Raw genomic sequence first — 22,196 nt, forward strand, 5'->3', positions numbered from 1 at the left:
CCTAATGGTGAACTGAGTATGGACAGTCCTCTCCACCAGCAGAGCATGATTTCAGGTTTTTATGTGGGTGGAGGGAGGGATTTTAGTGGGAATACGGCAGCCAGACTGGTGACTGGGAGTGACCGCCAAGACCATATTTCACCGGTCCTGAAAGAACTACGTACATTGTCTCCCAGTATGTTTCCGAGCACAATTAAAAGTGTTGGTGCTGACCTTTAAAGCCCTTAACCGCCTCTGCCCAGTATACCTGAAGGAGTGTCTCCACCCCCATTGTTCAGCCCAGACACTGAAGTCCAGCTCCGAGGGCCTTCTGGCAGTTCTCTCACTGCGAGAAGAGAGGTTACAGGGAACCAGGCAGAGGGCCTTCTCGGTAGTGGCACCCGCCCTGTGGAATGCCTTCCTATCAGGTGTCAAGGAAATAAACATCTGACTTTTAGAAGGCATCTGAAGGCAGCTCTGTTTAGGGAAGTTTTTAATGTTTGAAGTTTTATTCTGTTTTTAGTGTTCTGTTGGGAACCACACAGAGTGGCTGGGGAAACCCAGCCAGATGGGTGAGGTATAAATAATAAAATTATTATTACAGTGGTACCTCAGGTTACAAACACTTTGGGTTACAGACTCTGCTAACCCCGAAGTGGTACCTCGGGTTAAGAACTTTACCTCAGGATGAGAACAGAAATTGTGCGCTGGCAGCGTGGCGGCAATGGGAGGCCCCATTAGCTAAAGTGGTACCTCAGGTTAAGAACAGTTTCAGGTTAAGAATGGACCTCCGGAACGAATTAAGTTTGTAACCAGAGGTACCACTGTATTATACTATTATTATTCATAGCAAGTTTTTCAAACCTGCTCTTGGATATATACAATTTTACATATTGGGGAACACTATAATAAAAATGAAAGAAAACTAAATGGATTACATTACAAAAAAGCAGTATATACAACAAACACACAGTTTTATCTATGCAGTACCTATTTCAGTCTTCCCATTCTTGTGTTTATGTAGCCAAAACTGAGCCACCAATGCACAAGAGGGAAGCACCAGAAAACCTGTGATAACAGATGAAAAATCTGAAGAAGACAAACAGCCTCATATAATAATTCAGTGACACAAAATGTTGAGAGACAGGGCTGGTGGCCATTGATACCCACATAAAGGTAAAGGGACCCCTGACCATTAGGTCCAGTCGTGACCGACTCTGGGGTTGCGGCACTCATCTCGCTTTATTGGCCGAGGGAGCCGGCGTTTGTCCTCAGACAGCTTCCGGGTCATGTGGCCAGCATGACTAAGCCGCTTCTGGCGTACCAGAGCAGCGCACGGAAACGCCATTTACCTTCCCGCCGGAGCGGTACCTATTTATCTACTTGCACTTTGACGTGCTTTCGAACTGCTAGGTTGGCAGGAGCAGGGCCTGAGCAACGGGAGCTCACCCTGTCACGGGGATTCAAACCGCCGACCTTCTGATTGGCAAGTCCTAGGCTCTGTGGTTTAACCCACAGCGCCACCCGCATCCCCGATACCCGCATAGGAGGGCCGAATAGATTTAAATGGCCTGGAGCAGGAGGGCAGAGACACATAAGGCATTTGCAGACTGTCTCTATTTTCAGGGCAGGGAATTCAATCATATCCCGACAAATCCAGGATACGCAATTAAAGAAGATTGGAACTTACTGCAAAACAAACCTGCTTCTCCAAAAGACCAGACTCTTTGCAATAAGGAAAGTGATGGGGAAATACACTGGAAAGTTTAGGGTAACACTTGCTTTGAAGTAACATGATCTAATCTCGCAAACAGATCAGGATGAATGCTCGTTCAACAGGGTTGTCTAGACATCCCCACAGACAGATGACATCTACCTATAGAGATCAATGGGGGGGAATAATTTAATGGAATTGGGATTAAACACAAGTATATATACCCCCTAAAAAAAACCAAAAGGAGGGGAACAAGCCCCCACACTGCCCAATGAGGGCTGATCATGCTTGTTAGAGCGTGAAATACTGGCTGATGGGAAAACCCAAAACGGAGGTGGGATGGAATGGAATGGCTTAGGAACCCTAAACCGAAGCCCTCCACATGGCAACTTTTTGTTGCAGGGCCCCAATTGTACCTTCTAATAAGCATAGCTGTTTCTCATAAATATTTGTATATGGGTTAAAATAGGGATCTGGAGCTAAATGGAACCCACAATTATCCAAACTATGATGAGACAGCTTGGATAAGCAGTTCTCAACCTGTGGGTCTCCAGATGTTGTTGGACTACAATTCCCATCATCCCTGAGCTCCGGCCTTGCTAGCTAGGGGTGATGAGAGTTGTAGTTCAACAACATCTGGGGACCCACAGGTTGAGAAAGGCTGGCTTGGATGTACACAGTGTTGCCTCTGCATGCTAGTGATCATTCATTAGTCTGAAACACAGGTGAATGAGTTAAGCACCAGTCCCGATATAGTAGATCCTTAGAGACAGGAGATTTTTACCTACCCTCTCCGTTGTTTTTCCTGATAGGAGTCTTTGTCCTACTGAATAACTGTTGAAAAGAAGCATGATTATTGTCAGGGGCTCAGGAGCAGAAGCACAGGGAAGAGGGGAGATGGAGAGCGAAGGGGAAGAATCTGAGGGCAGCGTAGGAGAAGATGACAGTGGCCCGAGAGATTCCATGAGCCTCTCCAGCGAATCGGAAGATTCACAGAAGGGGGCGCCGGTGGCCAGGGCAAGGGGGGTCCCAAGGGGGACACTCCAGAAGCAAGGGGCCAGCGGGGACTCCCAGAGCAGCAGTTGGAGATCAGGACCAGCTTCCCCACCTGAGCATAGTGGGGGGGGAAGAGTCCCAGGTATCGGGGGTAGCGTCTCCCCCAGCAGGAAGAGAAGAGGAGTCAGGGCTGACCACGCCTCCATCGGAGAGTCAGGCAACGGAGGGGAGGTCAGGTCCAGCTAGCATCCCGGAAGAGGGAAGCAGTGACAGAAGCAGTGTAATGGTCAGGAGGAAGGTCACTGGGTTGGCGCGAGAGCCAAGTTCAAAAGTACAGGCGCGCAGGGCAGCAGAGAACGAGGATTGGGAACCGGGTCCTAAAGCCCGCAGGAGGCAGGGGGAGGAGTCAGGGGACTCAGCGTCAGAAGAGTCCAGAAAGGGCAATGCCCCAGCGGACAGGAGGACCCAGAGGAGAAGAGAGCAGAGGAAGAGGTGGAGCAGGGCTAGAATCTTAAACTGGTGTCAGGGGGGAGGAGATTCAGATGGAACTTCGGCGGTCTAAGGTTTAAGACGTAGAGTTGCGCGCTACGGCTTTGGAATGGAAACTGAACTTCAATAAAGACTTTTGTATATAATGACGACCTGGCGTTGGTCCTTTGTGAGCTGGGACCTTGGGCAGCTCTGACAATTATGATCAAATAAACTCTGAGCCAGTTTACAAGCCGGAGGGGGGGGGGAATGCTATTTGTCCCCATTTCTTCACAGAGAATTTGTCGTGAAACATAAACCTAAAAGTCAGGCTAGCTGGCTAGAATTCACTTATTTGTTTATTCATTTTGCCTATATAACAGGAATTATATACCACTTAATCATCAAAAGCCGCTAAGAGATTTGCATAAAACAATATAGAATGTTAATTAAAAAGGACCAATAAAATCAAACATTAAAAAGGAGTTGACCTAAAATTTATCAAAATATAAGTAAAACAAGTAGCTTTAAAAAACAAATATACGTAAAAAAATAAAAATGCATTCTAAAATTACATGTTTGGGTAGGCTTGCCTAAACATAGATTTCAGCAGCCAACAAAAGCTATACAGTGAAGGTGCTTCCCTAATACTAATTTATTGCACGTTGCCTAGAGAATAAATCTAAATAATTATAAATAAATAGCATGTAATAGAATCCCTTAGGATGCTTCCTTACACAGGACTTGTCAGCCACAAGCCACAAGGAAGCTGCAATTATTCTCACGCTTGTTTGCAAAACTAGAGTCTGGAAGGATCAGTACCGATAGCACTGTCCAACCAAATGAGGAATGCAGAAAGTCTGCAAGCTGTTTGTTTTCCTTAAGGTACCTTTCATCTCACTACATATGGCAGTGCAGTAATTAAGCTGGATATGCTGTGGTCTGGATGCATCCGTTACTGAAGGGTATTATTACCTCTTGTCATCTTCATCTTGCAATTCTTAAAGCCTGTTAGGTGTTTACTCACAGAAGATGCAGCAGCAGCTTCCTTCAGCCAGGATCATGGGGGTGCAGAGCCCCCCCCCCAGACATTGCCAGTGTTTCTTGACTAAGCTTCCCTAATGCTATTATACTGCTTATACAAGAAGATGGCTCATGAGAGCTCATACTCATGGTTATCAAAGCTGATTCATATGGTATGAATTGGCTGTTAAATAGTATTGGCACCAAGAGTCATAGACCCAGAGCTAACCTTTTAGTTACTTCCTGTGTGAGACTTTTCTTTTGAGTGAAAACAACAATTCTCCAAAACAATTTAGCATTCATATGGATTCTCACTGCCAAATGCAATTCACTTTTCTCCAATAAAAGTATGCCCCCGGTTGTATAGGGACTCTGCTCACATACATCATATTATTGTGAATGGTTCAGTATATGTCCAGATCAATCACAGACCAATCGGAATTTGGAAGTCTTCATAAATCAAGACTTGGGGGGGGGGTGCTGACTTGAAGCTTCTGGGCCAGGGGTCAGCAACCCGCGGCTCCGGAGCCGCATGTGGCTCTTTTACACCTTTGCCGTGGCTCCAGGGCGGATACTAATGATAGGAGGAGGCGCATTGTGCAGCCCGACACTCCCCACTGTGGCAGGCGCTGTACTGGCTGTGACGTCGCATGGGGGCGGTGCGTGCGTTAGTCACGCACCGTCCCGACGTCACCTTCCTGCCCGCTGTCAGATCGCGGCTCCGGAGATATATTTGTTTTAAATGTCGCAATGGTTTTGCGGCTCCCAGTTTTTTTTTCCTTCGGAAACGGGTCCAAGTGGCTCTTTTTGTCTTAAAGGTTGCAGACCCCTGTTCTGGGCTTAGAATATAAAAGGTAAAGGTAAAGGACCTCTGACAGTTAAGGCCAGTCTTGAATGACTCTGGGGTTGTGGTGCTCATCTTGTTTTACTGGCCGAGGGAGCCGAAGTTTGTCTGCAGACAGTTTTTCCAGGTCATGTGGCCAGCATGACTAAGCCGCTTCTGGCGAAACCAGAGCAGGGCACGGAAACACCATTTACCTTCCCACTGGAGCGGTTCCTATTTATCTACTTGCACTTTGACGTGCTTTCGAATATAGTGAGTGTTATTAGCAATGTTCATTTGTGGATTAGGGATTCTTAGTGTAGGCAACTGGGGATGTCTAAGTCTATTAGAAAAAAAGACAGAAGGATAAGACAGAGGCCTGAGATTATGTTAGTGTTTATAATCTAATGGCTTTGATTAAAAAAATCCTTCTAGGTTGCTTTAATTAGTTGAGACTTAGTTTGAAGAAGGTGTGTGGTATGTCCTCCACCTTAAGAGAACATCCCTGGACCCTGAACTGTTAAACAAATATTGTCCAGTGGTTATATTCCCTTTTAGGGCAAGATGCTTGAGAGATGGTGGTCCATCTTCAGGCATGTTTGGAGGAAACTGATTATCAGGGTTAATTTCAGTCCAGCTCCAAGCCTGGCACTGAAACCAGTGTGGTCATCTTGGTTGATGGCATTTGTTGGGAGAAAGGAGGAATGAGCATGACCCTGCTCATTCTCCTTGACCTCCCAGCTGTTTTCAATACCATTAAGCACCATATCCTTCTGGAGCTGCTCAGGTAGGTGGGTTTGGGGGGGGGCACTGTACTTCAGTGGTTCTGTTCCTACCTTCAGGGGCATTTCCAGAAAGCAGTTATGGGTGGAGGGGTAATTGTTCACCATAGTGGGTTTTGTCCTGTGGTATCCAACAAGGTTCCAGTTTGTCCCCCGCCCTGGGGAACGCCATCAGGAGATTTTAAGATGAGTGCTACCAATACGTGTATGACATCAACCTCTCTCTATCTGTTCCATCTGAATCAGGAGAGGCTGTTGTGTTGCTAGATCAGAGCTTGGAAGTGGTAAATGGCTGGATGTGGGCCAAAAAATGGAAACTGAATTCTGAAAAGGCCAAGGTGTTCTATGTCCCAAGTTCTTGAGTCTGGGAGATGGCCTACTCTGGGCAGAATTGCATTTGCCTGGAAGGAACAGGTTCATTGCTTGGGGATGCTGCTCAGTCAGACATTGTCACTGGAGGCTCAGATAGCCTTGGTGTCTAGGAGTGCCTACTTTAAGCTAAGCTACAACTATGGCTGCTCTTGGACAGAGATGAATTGCTCACTCTACTCCACACTCCAGTAACCTCTAGATTGGACTACTGCAATATGCTCTGAGTGGGGCTGCCCTTGAAGACAGTTTGGAAACTTCAGCTGGTCTGCAATGCAGCAGCCAGATTACAGGCTGGAGTCCCATTTATAACCCCCCCCCTCCATTTTAAAACATCTACACTGGCAGGTAGTTTATTTTCAAGCCCAATTCAAGATGCTCACATTAGTGCTGAAAGCCCTAAATGACTTCAGCCTCAAATATCTGAAAAACCCGTGAAGAAATCCTGCTTATTTTAATTATGTTTTAATGGTTATTGTGTAAGGTGTTCCAACAATTGTACACTGTAATATATTTAATGTGGGAGGATTTCTGTGTGGCCTGGTGAGGGTTACTTTAATGGCCATGGGTCTTAACTGACAGCTTTGAGGAAGGGTTGGTAAGCAAAAGGAGGCAAGAAGCTAGGTGTATTTTGATTGGTGGGTGCAGGCTCATAATTTTATGCTTGACAGTATAATTGGCTGGATCTGGAGTGGGGGGGGGGCAGAAGTGTATATGACCAGGTGCTGATGAGCAGAGGAGAGTGGGGGTTAGGTTGGGTTAGCTGGTTGAGAAAGTTGGAGTTGTTGGTGCTTGGTGTTCATGGAGTCATGCAGAAGAGGACAGCAGAGGAGGAAGAGGAGGAGGAGGAGGAGACAACAACGACAACAACAACAACAACAACAACAACAACAACAACAACAACTGAACAGCACTAAGGAGAGAAATTGGAAGCAGCTTTGAATGCTCATCTTTGGTGACTGGTAGGAGTACCAGAGAGAAGATTTCCAGAGCAGTACATCAAGACAAACCTGTGTTTCAATAGTGAATCATTCCATTACTTTATCTGTTTTTATAATTGTGTTTTCTATTGCTGTAACCTGCCCTGGGACCTTATGGTGAAGGGCGTGTAAGAAACCTATATTTGTTTGTCTATAATTCTTACCTGCCCTTCACCACAACATCAGGGTGAAGATATTTAAAAGATAGCTAGAAGTGTGCCATAGGAATTAGTAGAACTAAAGAAACTATCACTTAATTTTTTTTAGTAAGTTATGATTTTGGAAGAGAAACCATGGAGGAAACCTTAACTTAATCTGCATGAGCCGCTGGAGGAACAGTGCCAGTCAGAGTAAGCCAGCAATGGGGAAACTGTGACGCCCTCAGATGTTGTTGCTGTCATGGCTCTTACCCAACACACACAGACAGAGGCTCTGACTTGAAAGTAGGAGACGGATCTTTACTCAGGCATTTAACGATACAGGCTCAACAGCAGGCACAGTGCTCAGGAGTCACAGCAAAGATGTCCCAACAAGTTTTTCCGCCCCTCCTGCCAAGCTTTCAAAAATGAGGAATGGAAAGCTCACTTGTGAGACACTCTTGCCTGGTGGGAAAAGTTGGGATTGCAAGCATGGGCTCTGTCAGACCAAAGTGGGTGTGTTCTCATCTGTGAAGGTGGTGCCTGGTTTTAGGGAACAAGACTGCACTCTCCTGCTCAGGCTCTTGCTCCTTTACAGCTGCATCATGTTTAGCCTCCTCCCTCAGTCAATCAAACCCTTTTCCAGCTCCACTGAGGCTTTCTGCTCCACAAAAAGCTTGTGGGGGGAGAGTTAGTACCTCTGCTTCCCCTTCAAAAGCAACTGAAGGAGTGGTGGAAAGGGGCGATCTCCCCTCTTCTGTTTTTTCCTCCTCCTCTGTCAGAGCCCAGCCATCCAAGCCCAGTCCTGAGAGTGTTGTAGGACTAATGAGATCTGGATCACAACTCCCATTGTTCCTCAGTGTGGCCCATACCAGCAGAGACTGGTGGAAGAGAAGAAGTCTAACAAATCTGATGGGCCACAGGAGTAGGAATACTGGGCTAGATGGACAAATAGTCTGAGCTGGTATAAAGCGTCTTCCTCAGTGGTAAGAGACATAGGTTCAAGAGATGACAACTAGAAAACCTTTGCCTGCTTTTGCCTTACAAGCAAGCAGAGAAAGAGAGGAGTAAAAATGGGGCTGTGGGAAGGGAAAGATGAGCTGAAGGTTACAATCTATTATTAGGCCAGTGAAAACTACTACAGTGGTACCTCGGGTTACAGATGCTTCAGGTTACAGACTCCACTAACCCAGAAATAGTACCTCGAGTTAAGAACTTTGCTTCAGGATGAGAACGGGATTCGCATGGCGGCAGTGGGAGGCCTCATTAGCTAAAGTGGTACCCAAAGTTAAGAACAGTTTCAGGTTAAGAACGGACTTCCAGAATGAATTAAAATCTTAACCTGAGGTACCACTGTAATACTATTCAACTGATAGCAAAAAATGTTACCTTATGGCAAGGGAGGGACATATTTAACTCCACTTGGGGACCTGAACTCATACTTACCCAGGAATTCTGGAAATTTCTGACTTTTGTGTGTGTCTTTCTGGAAAGAAACGGAAAAAATGAGAAAATTATTGATTTCTATCTGACTATGGCCCCGAGTCTTTGGTTCATGTGAATCAAAAATACCTTCTTTCACAGGGTTGACCCTACATTGGGAGGAGTGGGGTAGCCACGTCAGGCAGCTGATTTTGGTTGTTATGAAAGCAATTAAATAATTATTATTATTACTGTTAGGGAGTAGGGGAGACACCTGCGGGATTTTCTGCCAAAACAACTGGGCTGACCCTGAGCACTATACTTCTTGACTTGGGGGGAAACAGATACCATTTGTTGCTGTGCCTCAGACAGCACAATGTCTTAATCTAGCATGAGGGTCTGTCAGATGACTTAACTTAAAATGTTATCAGTAGTTTGCGTTGGAAAAGATGCACAAGGTTCTAAAGTGTGGTCCCCAAATCTTCGGCAAAGAAGGACAAAAATGCTATGTTTGCTGTTTTCAGAAATAACCCAGGGAGGGAGAGGCAGATAATTATTTTTAACTGAATATTCTGATGGAGGGAGGGGGCGTGTTGAGAGTATGCCACTCTCTGTTTGATGACTTTAAGTTCCAGATTTAATTAATATCCCTTGAGAAAGCCAAGACAAAGATTTCGGATCAGAGGGAAGCTGTGCATGAATCTCTGTCATATTATATTTAGGGGTGTTATGTAAGATATTCTTCACTACGTCATGGGTGTGCATGGCCAGGGGAGGGTGTTAGTGGCGGGTGCTTGCATTTAATTTCAGAGTGACAGCCTACCAATTCAAACAAGCTGTTCCTCTGGCAAGAGAGATAAAAGGATTTGCAATAATTTCCCATAATAAAGCTGGTCTTTTGGGATGCTTCTCATAGTAGAATCTCTAGCATCAGGAGCGCTACCTTCTAAACACTTTCTTATCTCCCCACCAATACGGAAATATTTTTCTTACTATTTCCTGATGGTACTTTACAATAGCTTTCCCGTCTAGAACTTAAAAGGCAGGGAATTCCATCCTTAGATTTCAGGTTAACAGGCTACCTCAGTTCTTTTAATTCTCACTGATATTATTTTATCCCCTGTTGTTTCCCCCCCAAGATTGAGAACAGCAGGAATCACATTGGCCGTAATGTGTCTATGTGTCTGGGAAGATCCCAGCTAGCCTCTTGCTTCATAAAGCTTTGTTCTGCCTAAAGCGCCTTGGCTGATCCAGAAATAGGATCTATTGTGCAAGCTGGCTAAGTGCTTTTGGGGTGTGGCATTGCACTCATGGTAAATACATCTTTGCATCATGCCACAACATTTTCTTTTGTTTCCCCCGATTGTCCTTTTCTTCCTCTTCAAATTATTCTACAAACACCAGGGCTGCTTATGCACCATAAATAGGGTCATTGCAATGTAGCTTCATTGCCGCACTCCATTTTCTTTGACTTCCTTCAATCACTTTAAAATTGCTTATTTGCAAACAAGGTTTCGAAAGAGTCACTGAAAAGGTGTAACCTTGGTTTCCAGGAGATAAGCAAGTAAACAAAAGAGGAAGAAGCTTCAGGCACCAATGTGTGTATATGCTTGGTGGTGGTGGGTAAATAAATAAAAAGTATCCAAAATGGGAGTGAAGGCAGCAAATCAACAATTTTATTGGATGGGGAGGCTCTCACTGGTCCAAAGGAAATGTCCAGAACCAGAAGGCTTTCCTTAAAGTCCTACACTAGCTTCCTGCCCATTCCTATTTCCAGCATTTCCTCGTCCTTTCCTTCCCCACCTCCAATACTGATGCTAATATATTCTGATGCATCCCTGCCCAAAGCTCTTCTATACCCTCATACATCTCTGCCCTTTCTCCCTTATGTCTGGGGCTGCCGCATCTCTCTTACTTCCTTGTTCCTTCTAATCCCTAATCAAAACCCACCTCTTTTGCAAACCCCTACTTCCTATGACCTACTGCAGGGGTTGGAGAACCTGTGGCTTGCCACATGTTGCTGAACTGCAACTCCCATCATCAGGGACTAACAGGAGTTCAACAGCAACTGGAGGGGGTCGCCTTGGCTACCCCTGCCCTGCTGTAACTGACCCCCTAAGTACACATAACTGAAATTATTTTTGTCTTTGCCCTGGCCTTCATTGCTATCTTTCCTGTGCTGAATTTTAGAGTGTAAGTAAGACAATCGGTGGATTAGATAGAGGAACTGACTTGGGATTTAGGACATTTGGGGATCAATTATACGTTCATCCAAAATGATGGTGACTCCCTTAATGAAGACAGTGTTTGTTTTGGCCACCTGTGATCTCTTGTAACCCAGTACTGAAATAATAGTGTTAAGTTGTGGGCGAACATATCAGACGACACAGCCATTCTTCCAAAGCAGCTCTTTATTTGTAAGCTGGAACAGAACTAACTGAGGATCTCAGTCAGTCTATTTATATAGAGCTCCAGAACAATTGTAACTGTTGCAACTTTCTAAAACTATCCAATCACAGAACATCACTTTTCGATCCTTCATTTGCATACAAACTATCCAGTCACTGAACGTCACTTTCGATCCTTCATTTGCATAACTATCTACAGTATCCCCCTGCTGGCCCAGGGTGAAAACATCAGTACATAACAAATAGCCTTGTAGTACCCATACACTATCAAACATTTGTGCTCTCCCCTCTTGCCCTGTTAGGATCTCAGAGTGCCTCTTAGAGTGCTCTTATGGGAGCATCTGTTACCAAGACAAATACAGACAGAGCTAACAGAGTCATTCTCTGGACCAGCCTGTATATTATACTTCGTGCTTCCACACCAGAGGCACCATGCAGCAAAAGGTTCTGAGTTATGTCCCTGGCATCTCCAAAGAAAGAAACACAAGGTGCAGGGTTAGGACCAAGATTTTAGAGAGGTGCTGCAAATTAGAGACAAAACTGGCAGTGACCAATGGGCCGATTCGATATAATGCAATGTCACATGTTCATATCAACTGGATTATTAAAGTGTTTTGATTTGAGATGGGATGAGCTATATTGCAATGAACTCCTGAACAGCAGATTATGGATTGTTGCAAAATGCAACTTACCTTTAATTGAAGGAGCTGCTCAAAACCAACTATAAGGTTAACTAATACATTTGCTGGTGTAGGACTCGATAATATACTAGTATTATCAAGATGAGCAGGTGACAGCAAAGGTTGCAAGGTTTTTAGCTGGGGCAATTAGAATAAGATCCACTATTTGACTACTGATTCAAAACCCTAAAATGTATTTTACATAATTGACTTTTTATTTCTATTCTTTGTATATCATATTGTTGTTTTATTGCTATGGCCGATGGCTGAAGCAAATAAAGATTCATTCAACCAAGCAATATTTAATAGATATCAACCTTTTATTGCCTGTACATCCCTTGCAATATAATTCATATAACAAATACTTAAGAGTTAGGTTGAAAAGTTCCTTCGTCGCCCTGCAATTTAAGGTAGCAATAGCATAAAAGTAGACTATTAAGATACTGCATTCATTGTACACTGAATGCAAAACAAAACAAAACATTGACCAGTATAAGAATTAGCTACCATAAACAGAAAGGTTTGATGTAATAATAATAAAAATAAAGTAAATAATAATTTTGTGCCCTTTTCATGACACTCATAATCAGCTGCCCGAGGCCCTGCACATCTTGTAGCTATTTTTTATTATATAAAAAAACCAAACTCATCTTGTAGCTATGCTATTGTTGAGACAGATATAAAGCTGTAGGGAAAACAAAATATGCACTCCACCACGTGGTGGAAACAGCAAGTGCAAAGAAAATGTAGTATCCAAACCCAGCATGCCACACTCATCATTTGCATGTTGGGTGGAGTTGCAATCTATGTTTCACTGCGACCGTTGGAGCAAGTTAACGCACAGAAAGGTGCCTGGGCGAATTGTGCCTCCTCACCAGCTAACTCCTTGTCACTCAGAAAGAGAACAGTGCTGATTTGCCCTGACCACATGTAGCCTCAGCCTTCTTGGTCAGGGAAAGGGAAAGATTTCTTGTTTATGAAGGAGAGATGATGGGAGGGCTGGATTGGGTGCCTGTAAAATGTTTCAGCCAGGGGACTGCTAAACTTCACCGGCTGAAATCACTCTTTCTGAAATCCACTGAGGGGAAGTTTAAAGCTACCCTAGAGTTGGCATAGCAATCCCTATTGGCTTGGAGCTGCGGAGCCCAGAAATATCCCCCACCTGCAATGCATGCCAGCTGCTCTAGCAGCCCCTCTGCTGTCCCAACCACCTGTTGGAGTTCCCAATTGCAATGTGCCCCGAGAGTGCTGAAGAGCCCCATGCTTTGGATCTTGGTAGAAGCTGGGGCATTTTAGGCTAAAATACACTTGTGTACTGTTCTCCATATTGTGAAACGCTTGTTGATTAATATTCATCAGCTGAGCAAATATAATACGTTAGGAGTGGGTGTACCGTACTATTCCGTGTATTTTAACTGAAAAATAATGTGTAAAATAGGGGGTCGTCTTATATGAGGATAGTGCCTAGGGGGGAGGTTATTGGCGTCTGCGGCAAGGGGTGGTGTTGATTGGTTGTTGCTGTGGCAACTGGGCGGGGGGGGGGGGAAGAAGCTCAACAACTCTGGGCAATCTCCCCCCATTTTCTTCATTTTTAGTCCTCAGAAATAGGGGGCGTCTTATACATGGGGGCGTGTTATACATGGAAAAGAACGGTATATTGTGGGGAGGCTGATACTGAGGCATCCAAATAGGAGTCCAAGGGTGGGGTTTTTTTAGGGGGGGGGGTGGAGGCTTGAGCCATAACCTAATATAAGAATATCCATAGCTGTCAACGTTTCCCTTTTTTAAAGGGAAATTCCCTTATTCCGAATAGGATTCCTCGCAAGAAAAGGGAAAAGCTGACAGCTATGAGAATATCCCTTTGACACTGAACCCAGTCCTGGGTTCTGACCCAAGGTTTACACAGGTATAGCATGGAAACAGACCTTGGCTACCTGCTGGAGAGAGAGAGAGGGGGGAATGTTTTATTTAGTGATGGTCTATCAAGTTATGCAAGCAGCATCAAAACAGCAGTGGTTAAAAACAACTCCTAGGGAGAAGCATCAGCAGCTACACGCTGTACTTCCTGGAGAATTCCTGCCACAGGTTTCAACTTCCCCTCCTCCTCTCCACAAATCCCTTTTAGTCTAGGGTATTTTCTATTGGGAGAAGAAGAAATTATAATGCATTGGCTCACAGCACAGTAGCATCCGCCCCCAGCTGCCACTGGGGTGGAGTGGAGTTACTGTAGCAACACACCACATTATATAATCCACCCAATTTAACTGCAGGTGTGTGTGTGCGTGTGTGTGTGTGTGTGTGTGTGTGTGAGAGAGAGAGAGAGATCTGTGTTGCGTGTGTGCACTTCTTTAACAGTTTAATTAGTCTCGTTCCCCTGCAATTTATGACACTGGTGTCATGCTTTATCTCTCATGCATTTGCTCATTATTGCACATAAGCCATTTTGTGAGGTATTTAAGATTCGAAAAGAGAAATAGGGCTGGATTTCTTGAAAAAAATTAGGGTGCCATACAAATCTCTCTCATCTTTCCCCAAAAATTTTGATTCAACCCATTTCTAAAGGTTTTCAGTGACAGAGACATTGCACTAAGGATGCAACACTGTGGCTGATGACTTTGGCAGGTCTAGACTGGTTTAATGGACATTCATGCTGATTTGTTTGCAGGGAGATTAGATGAAGTTGGTTATTCACAAGTATCCACTCCCATTTGTTTATGGAAAGGCTAGACTTTGTGTCAAAACAAGTGTTAAAGCCAGATTTTGATTGCTTCCCCACCCCCACCCCAGTCACTTTCCTTGCCTAAAAAGAAATAGGGTTTGCTGTGCAAAAGCTCCAAATCAGCTTTAAATGCACGCTCTGAATTGTGCCAGGATGTGACTGAACCCCACCCAAAAATGGCAAAAGCCTGGAAAGAAGTCTGAAAGGTGAAAGAGCAACTACAGCGATGAATGCTTTGAAAACACAGTTTTGCCCTGTTGCTTACTCATCATCATGACTCTAAATTGTATTGTATTTCATCTTTCACTTCCTTCATCTTAAACTTATCATCTCCTACTCTCCTTGGTGGGAACACAGACCCCAACTATTATAGCCTTTTGTGAAGGATGGAGTTGAGACAAAGCACACCATTTGCTCTCAAGTATCCTACACATTAGGGACACGGGTGGCGCTGTGGGTTAAACCACAGAGCCTAAAACTTGCTGATCAGAAGGTCAGCCGTTCGAATCCCCACGACAGGGTGAGCTCCCATTGCTCGGTCCCTGCTCCTGCCAACCTAGCAGTTTGAAAACACGTCAAAGTGAAAGTAGATAAATAAGTACCGCTCCACTGGGAAGGTAAACGGCATTTCCGTGCGCCGCTCTGGTTCGCCAGAAGCGGCTTAGTCATGTTGGCCACATGACCCGGAAGCTGTACGCCGGCTCCCTCGGCCGATAAAGCGAGATGAGCGCCGCAACCCCAGAGTCGGCCACGACTGGACCTAATGGTCAGGGGCTCCCTTTACCTTTACCTTACGCATTGCTTTAGTTCCCCTTAAACCCTTCTCACAACCTACCACTGTGCTTCAGGGCCTTACTACCACCAAATAATCCATGAGGTGCTAAAACCATCTATATTTAGGAAGGGAGGTGCAAACAGACCATGGTGACACATTTGAAAGAAGTGACTATGGGGAAAAGGCTTACTAAGTCAACAGGATGTCAACAGCCCAACCCACAAACTAGTTCAGCTGGAATACATGGATTTGAGCCTATTTTGGAAGAGCATAAGAGTCCAGTCCTCAGCCACATCCCTCAAGTGTGTAATGGTCCCTGCATTCAAGTACCCAAATTACCCTGCATGAGCAAAACCTTTAGGCCCTTCCATTTAATATTACAAGCTATGGGGCTAATTCTTGTGTTTGCAAGAACCACTTCCTGCTGGTGCTTCACAAAGAGATCCTTTGCCATTTCTTTCTGCAGTGCCAGGAGCTTATCCTTCCCCCTAGTCAAGGGCGACAGAAACACAAGTAGTTGCTGCTGGCCTGTACGACAGGAAATGCTTCCATAGGGTCCGGGAGCACCGTGCAAGAGTCTTTTGAGAAGATGGAGAGGACAAGATCACTTAGCTATGGATCCTGGGGTAGCTCAGTTGGTAGAGCACAAGACTCCTAATCTCAGGGTTGTGGGTTCAAGCCCCATGTTGGGCAAAGAGTTCCTGCATTGCAGGGGGTTGATAAGGGGCAAGGCAGTGTCAACTCCCACTCGTTCAGCAGGTGTTCAGCGGAGGCCCAGATTCCTCCAGGTAAGTCTGATTTGGTAAGCCTGATTTGGCTCAGGCCTTGGCTGAATATGGTGCAAAGCTCTCTGTGATATATTCCATGTGAGGAATATTAACTATGTGCCTGACCGCCAAGCTGTGCTGCTTATGCTCTGATGTTATATATATAAAACAACCCTAGGCCATATGCACACCCAAACCATCTATTCCATGTCTCTGCAGCTGTACAGCTACTACAGTGGTACTTCGGGTTAAGAACTTAATTCGTTCCGGAGGTCCGTTCTTAACCTGAAACTGTTCTTAACCTGAGGCACCACTTTAGCTAATGGGGCCTCCTGGCGCTGCTGCGCAGCCGGAGCACGATTTCTGTTCTCATCCTGAAGCAAAGTTCTTAACCCGAGGTACTATTTCTGGGTTAGTGGAGTCTGTAACCTGAAGCCTATGTAACCCGAGGTACCACTGTATTGCTATTTTAGAAGACTTTTATGCTGCTATTGATAAACTCTCATAGGCATTAACAGCACCCAATAAAGCAGACAAATCAAGTCAATTATTTCTCAGTACACAGCGGCAGAGTCAGCACAACACACTGCAAAGCGCCCCAACACGACGAGCCTGATCCTTACAGAGGAGTGTAACCCCATATGGAACAGGCAGAACTCGCACTAACATTAATACTGTCTTTTCTGGATTGGAGTGGTGGTAGGTGGTACAATGATTTCTGATGTGTGTAAATAATCAGAAGCAAAAACATCTCTAAAGGGCTTTGCCATTCTTTGCTTCCACCTCCACTGCAATGCCACGTGGCGTAGCTAAACTTAGCCTCACACCCAATAACTTTTTGGTAGATCAGATACTGGTGTTCACTGCTGCAGCAGTTCCTACTGCTTCTGGCATGCGCTACTGCAACACTGTGCCATTAGATCAGAACGTCACCCAGTCCAATAAGAAATGAAGTCCTATACACCGATTGCATTCACACAGAGCTAAGTGGAATTTAGGCTTCATTGATTAATAGACTGTGTGAAACTGACAACGATTGGGACTTAGAGTTGTGGTCGTTGGGTGTGTGTGTCTTTCCATATACATTTTGAGCTTTGATCATATAAACACACATACTATTAGAAAACCCGAAGTGCTTTTTCCAATATTCCTTCCTCAGAAGCTGGAGGATACTCTGGGGAAAACCACAAAGCATTGCATAACAACGCCGCTCCCTCCCCATGCCGGCAAAGTACTGCTGCAGGAAGCAGAAATGGTACAGTACCTGCAAGTGTCAGCTGTTTAATGAGATTAACGAGACGAATTTGCATCGCATCTCCCTAATGCAGGTGGCTTCCCTACAGAATCCAAAGGCACTGACTGTGCACACAACCTGGATATCTATGGGATTATCAACAGAAGAGAGAGAAAGGTGCTTGCTTTCAAATAAGATTGTCATGGTTTTCAGATCATGGTTTTCTAATGTTGCCCTTTGGGGATCATCCAAATATGCTGGAGTAGGAAACAATTTAATATCTCCTTAACATCCCCTTCCTTAATTCACTTCCCTGCAAGTGTGTGTGTGTGTGTGTGTGTGTGTGAGAGAGAGAGAGAGAGAGAGAGAGAGAGAGAGAGGTTCAGAGTACACTCTCCCCACCATTATTATCATTTTCATCTGTTCTGTTGTCTGATTTTCTCTGACTCTATAGTAAATATTTATTTCCCATTCCCAGAAGAATAGGCCTGTTTGTTGTCTTGCCTTTGAAGAGTTGTTTCCAAATTAACTTTGATCTTTCTTACCATTTCTTACATTTGACAATGTAAAATAATAATAATAATTAGGAACAGGTATTGTGTAAATAATTGTTTTCCCAGGTTACCCTGCCAGCTGTAACTTGAAGATAACTTAGCATGTACAAATACATGCTAGCTTGTTTCTCAGTCAGAATGCGATGAAGACAGCAGGCAATTCTGGAGAAATTAAATTGGCATAAGCATAAGTTTGTGCATGAAATACCTTCGGTCTGATGTTAGCAGTTCCCATCAAGGAGACCCTGTGGGCAGAGATAAAATTGAAAAGCAGTCACATAGTGTAAGGGTACATTATGCAGCACACCTTGATTGTTTAGCCCCCTTGCAAATAATTGTGATGCCAACAGTGGCACCCTGTGCATACAGACTACCAATAGATAGGTTGCCTTGAGATCTAACCAGAGTGTGAAATGGGGCAGAGACTCTGTTCAGGTTAATAGGTGGGCAATCAGCTAATGGGGCAGCTACGCCTGGAGCTGATTGTTAAAGCTAATTTGATCATGTTCATAGGACTGACCCAACCATTAGGCAAAGTGAAGCAGATGCTAGGGGTGAATGGAATGGTGGCAAGGTGTTAAAGGGAGAGCATTTTGTGTGACCCTCGGCCTACCTAAACCAGCCTGTTTTCTTCACGCACAGTGGAAGACATCAACAGTGCTGAATGAAATAAGATTTCACTGCCAGTGCAGTTGGTTTCATAGAACAGAGAGGGGAGGAAAATACCTTGTACTGACATGTGTGTCTGTTTGGGTCATAAAGAATTAAGAAATGTGAAATAGATCCCTGCACTGATTGGAACTGCTTCAATGCAGTAAGCAGTACTATTTGTTAAAAGGTGAAAGGTAAAAGACCCCTGGAGTGTTAAGTCCAGTCAAAGGCAACTATGGGCTGCGGCGCTCATCTTGCTTCAGGCCGAGGGAGCCAGCATTTGTCCACAGACAGCTTTCCGGGTCATGTGGGCAGCATGACTAAATCACTTCTGGTGCAACAGGACACTGTGACAGAAGCCAGAGCGCACAGATACGCCGTTTACCTTCCTGCCGCAGCGGTACCTATTTTTCTACTTGAACTGATGCACTGTAGATCCAGACATTGGCTGGTCACTCCTCTCAACTCTGAACCTTGATATGTTCTGAATTTTTTTGGACACAGCCAGAATTTGAAAAGCACTAGGGCAATCAGCTTTGACCCCCCCCCCAAAAAAAAAAAACCCCTCAAAGTTCAACCACTTTTGTGTCTGGATTTTCACTTTTTGAAATATGGCAAACCTAGATTCCTGCATTGCTGCGGACCATGCTGTGTGCCAACCATCCTTTTTGGGGGGTCACTTCCCTATTGTGACACCTACTATGTGGAAGGCTCCCCCCCGAGGTCAAGTATCAGCTGTGTGTAGGGGGGAAGGTTTCATCCCCAATCAAAGACATATCTGTTGACTCATAATTTCCCAGTTAATATTATTAACACCGGTCACTGATTTTACCAGTTTTATTTTTAGTTATTAATATCTATATCACAAACTTATATAAAGGGTAACTCAATTAGCCAAAGCAACATAACAAATAAAATAAAAGCAAAGTACAGTGGTACCTCTGGTTATAAACTTACTTTGTTCCAGAGGTCTGTTCCTAACCTGAAACTGTTCTTAACCTGAAGAAGAAGAAGAAGAGTTTGGATTTGATATCCCGCTTTATCACTACCCGAAGGAGTCTCAAAGCAGCTAACATTCTCCTTTCCCTTCCTCCCCCACAACAAACACTCTGTGAGGTGAGTGGGGCAGAGAGTTCAAAGAAGTGTGACTAGCCCAAGGTCACCCAGCAGCTGCATGTGGATGAGCGGGGACGCAAACCCGGTTCCCCAGATTACGAGATTACCGCTCTTAGCCACTACACCACACTGGCTCCCTGAGGTACCACTTTAGCTAATGGGGCCTCCCACTGCTGCCGCCGAGCGATTTCTGTTCTCATCCTGAGGTAAAGTTCTTAACCTGAGGTACTACTTCTGGGTTAGCGGAGTCTATAACCCGAAGTGTTTGTAACCCGAGGTACCACTGTACATTAAAGAAACAGAATAACAGCTGACAAGAATGTGATAGAAACTGTTGGTCATTTTCATAGGAAGGCTTGCCGAGATAATCAAGTCTTAACTTGGCACCTAAAACTCATTAAAGAAGGCACCAACTTAATTTCATTAGGTAGAGTGTTCCATAATGCCTGTGCCACCACACTAGATGCCCAACTTCTTGTTTTCCAACACTGCCAGGCAGTGTCAAATGTGCCTCAGTGGGAAAATGGAAAAAGATTGGGCAGGGATATAGAGACCGGGTGTAAAGCAGATTGGCACAGCTTGGCTTATTATTATATTTTATTATTATGTGAACTGCTCTGGTGTTTCTTTGTAAATTAAAAGCAGCATAGAAACATTTTTAATAAACACTCTTGCCTGTGAATGTGGGGAGTGTCTGCTGGTTGTTCTGCTCAGCTGTGCATTGACTATACTGCAGTGTTTTTGAACCAGCAGCTGTACTTTTGGATCGAAGGCACTGTATTGGCACAGTAAGGTGATTGGTAGTGGGCCAGCTAGATGCTCCTTCCTCACATGCTATGCCAGGTATCATACAGCTGCACATCTGTGATGCCAGAACTGCACTCCTGTAGCAGTGCAAGCTGCCGGTGCCAATGCTGTACGGTTGCAAGAGTGCTTAGCTTAGCAAGCTATGGTCCATGTTATGTCTGATGTTTGACCAAACACTTCCTCAATAGTAGTCAGCCCTGTAACCCACCTTGGGGTGAGAAAGAAGAAGAAGACGAAGACGAAGAGTTTGGATTTGATATCCCGCTTTATCACTACCCGAAGGAGTCTCAAAGCGGCTAACATCCTCCTTTCCCTTCCTCCCCCACAACAAACACTCTGTGAGGTGAGTGAGGCTGAGAGACTTCAAAGAAGTGTGACTGGCCCAAGGTCACTCAGTAGCTGCATGTGGAGGAGCAGGGACGCAAACCCAGTTCACCAGATTACGAGTCCACCGCTCTTAACCGCTACACCACACTGTCTCTCTGAGAGAGACAGCAAAAATACTTCTGCCTGTCATATGTCATCTCTTGGGTTCTGACTCCGCCTGCCCATTTTAGAACCAAGCCAACAGAACCAATGGCCTATCAACGCCAGCATCCTGTTCCCCACAGTAGCCAATCAGATGCCTATGGGAAGCTCAGAAGCAGGTCTAGGGCAGTAGCCACAGGTTCTCTGAGACAGACCCTTCTTTGATTCTAAAGACAAGGCATGGTCATCTTCCCTAGCAGCCATGGATAGCCTTGTCCTCCATGAATTTGTCTAATCCAAATCCAGCCGCCCAAGCTGGTGGCTATCACTGCCTCTTGTGGAAGTGAGTTCCACAGGGTAACAATGTGCTGTGTGATAAAGTATTTACCAGTACTCTTTTCTGTCCTGAATCTTCTACCATTCTTCTTCATTGGATGCCTGTTCTAGGACTGATGGGAGAGGGAGGAAAAACTTCTCTCTTTTCACTTTCTTCCAGTCACGTCACCAAGTTGGCATGTCCAGAGGACCTGTCTTGAATGGATCCAATATGAAGTCAGAAACCTGTGCAAAGCAGCTAATGTTCTACCTCTTACCTGTTCACAGCTCTATTATTATTATTATTATTATTATTATTATTATTATTATTTTAAAATGTTTATACCACCGTATACCCACAGGTCACAGGATAAAATCACAATATAAAAACACAAAATACATAATCAAAATAAAAATAAAAACAACCCAATAACCCCAACACATTTTAAAAGGACACTGGATGTCGATCAACCAAAGGCCTGGTTAAAGTGGAACATTTTTGCCTGGCACCTAAAGGTGTATAATGAAGGTGCCAGGCAAACTTCCCTGGGGAGAGCATTCCACAGACAGGGAGCCACTGCGGAAAAGGCCCCTTTCTCATGTTGCCACCCTCTGAACCTGTAGAAGAAGGGGGCACACGAAGTAGGGGCTCTGAAAATGGTTTAAGGTCCGGGTAAGTCCATAGGTAAAGAGGCGGTCCTTGAGGTATTAAGCTCGAGCCACTTTTATTTTCATATTACTGAAAATGTGTTGTGTAGTGGGCTCAGTTGTGCTCTGAATCTGAGGTGAAGCAATCGCACAGCTGGTTTTTGTTACCCGGCACAATTTCACTCAGTTTCGACCGGCTGCTTTGTCTGTGTGGATTAGCCATCAATTCAATGCCTAATGTGAGAAGGGGCATGTATAAACAACACTAGCTTGAGTTAACATGAGGGGAATGTTGAAAAAGTTGCATTCTCGCACCTTCACAGAGAGTTGGAGAGTCGCTGTAGTTTCCACGCCCACCTGA

General features: G+C 44.8%; 1 long non-coding RNA gene across 1 annotated transcript in view; it reads right to left on the reverse strand.

The window, feature by feature from the left end:
- The window catches only part of LOC307210128, a 36,945-nt gene that overhangs the window by 3,970 nt on the left and 10,779 nt on the right, over nucleotides 1-22,196 (reverse strand). Inside the window, exons 2-5 of the long non-coding RNA XR_013835849.1 lie at nucleotides 17,902-17,992; nucleotides 17,307-17,422; nucleotides 2,482-2,527; nucleotides 970-1,047 (exon numbers count right to left, since the gene is read on the reverse strand). This is a non-coding gene — a long non-coding RNA (uncharacterized lncRNA). The remainder of the gene's footprint in view (nucleotides 1-969; nucleotides 1,048-2,481; nucleotides 2,528-17,306; nucleotides 17,423-17,901; nucleotides 17,993-22,196) is intronic.

The sequence above is a fragment of the Podarcis cretensis genome (genome assembly GCF_951804945.1).
Source record: "Podarcis cretensis genome assembly, chromosome: 2".
Lineage (NCBI taxonomy): Eukaryota > Metazoa > Chordata > Lepidosauria > Squamata > Lacertidae > Podarcis > Podarcis cretensis.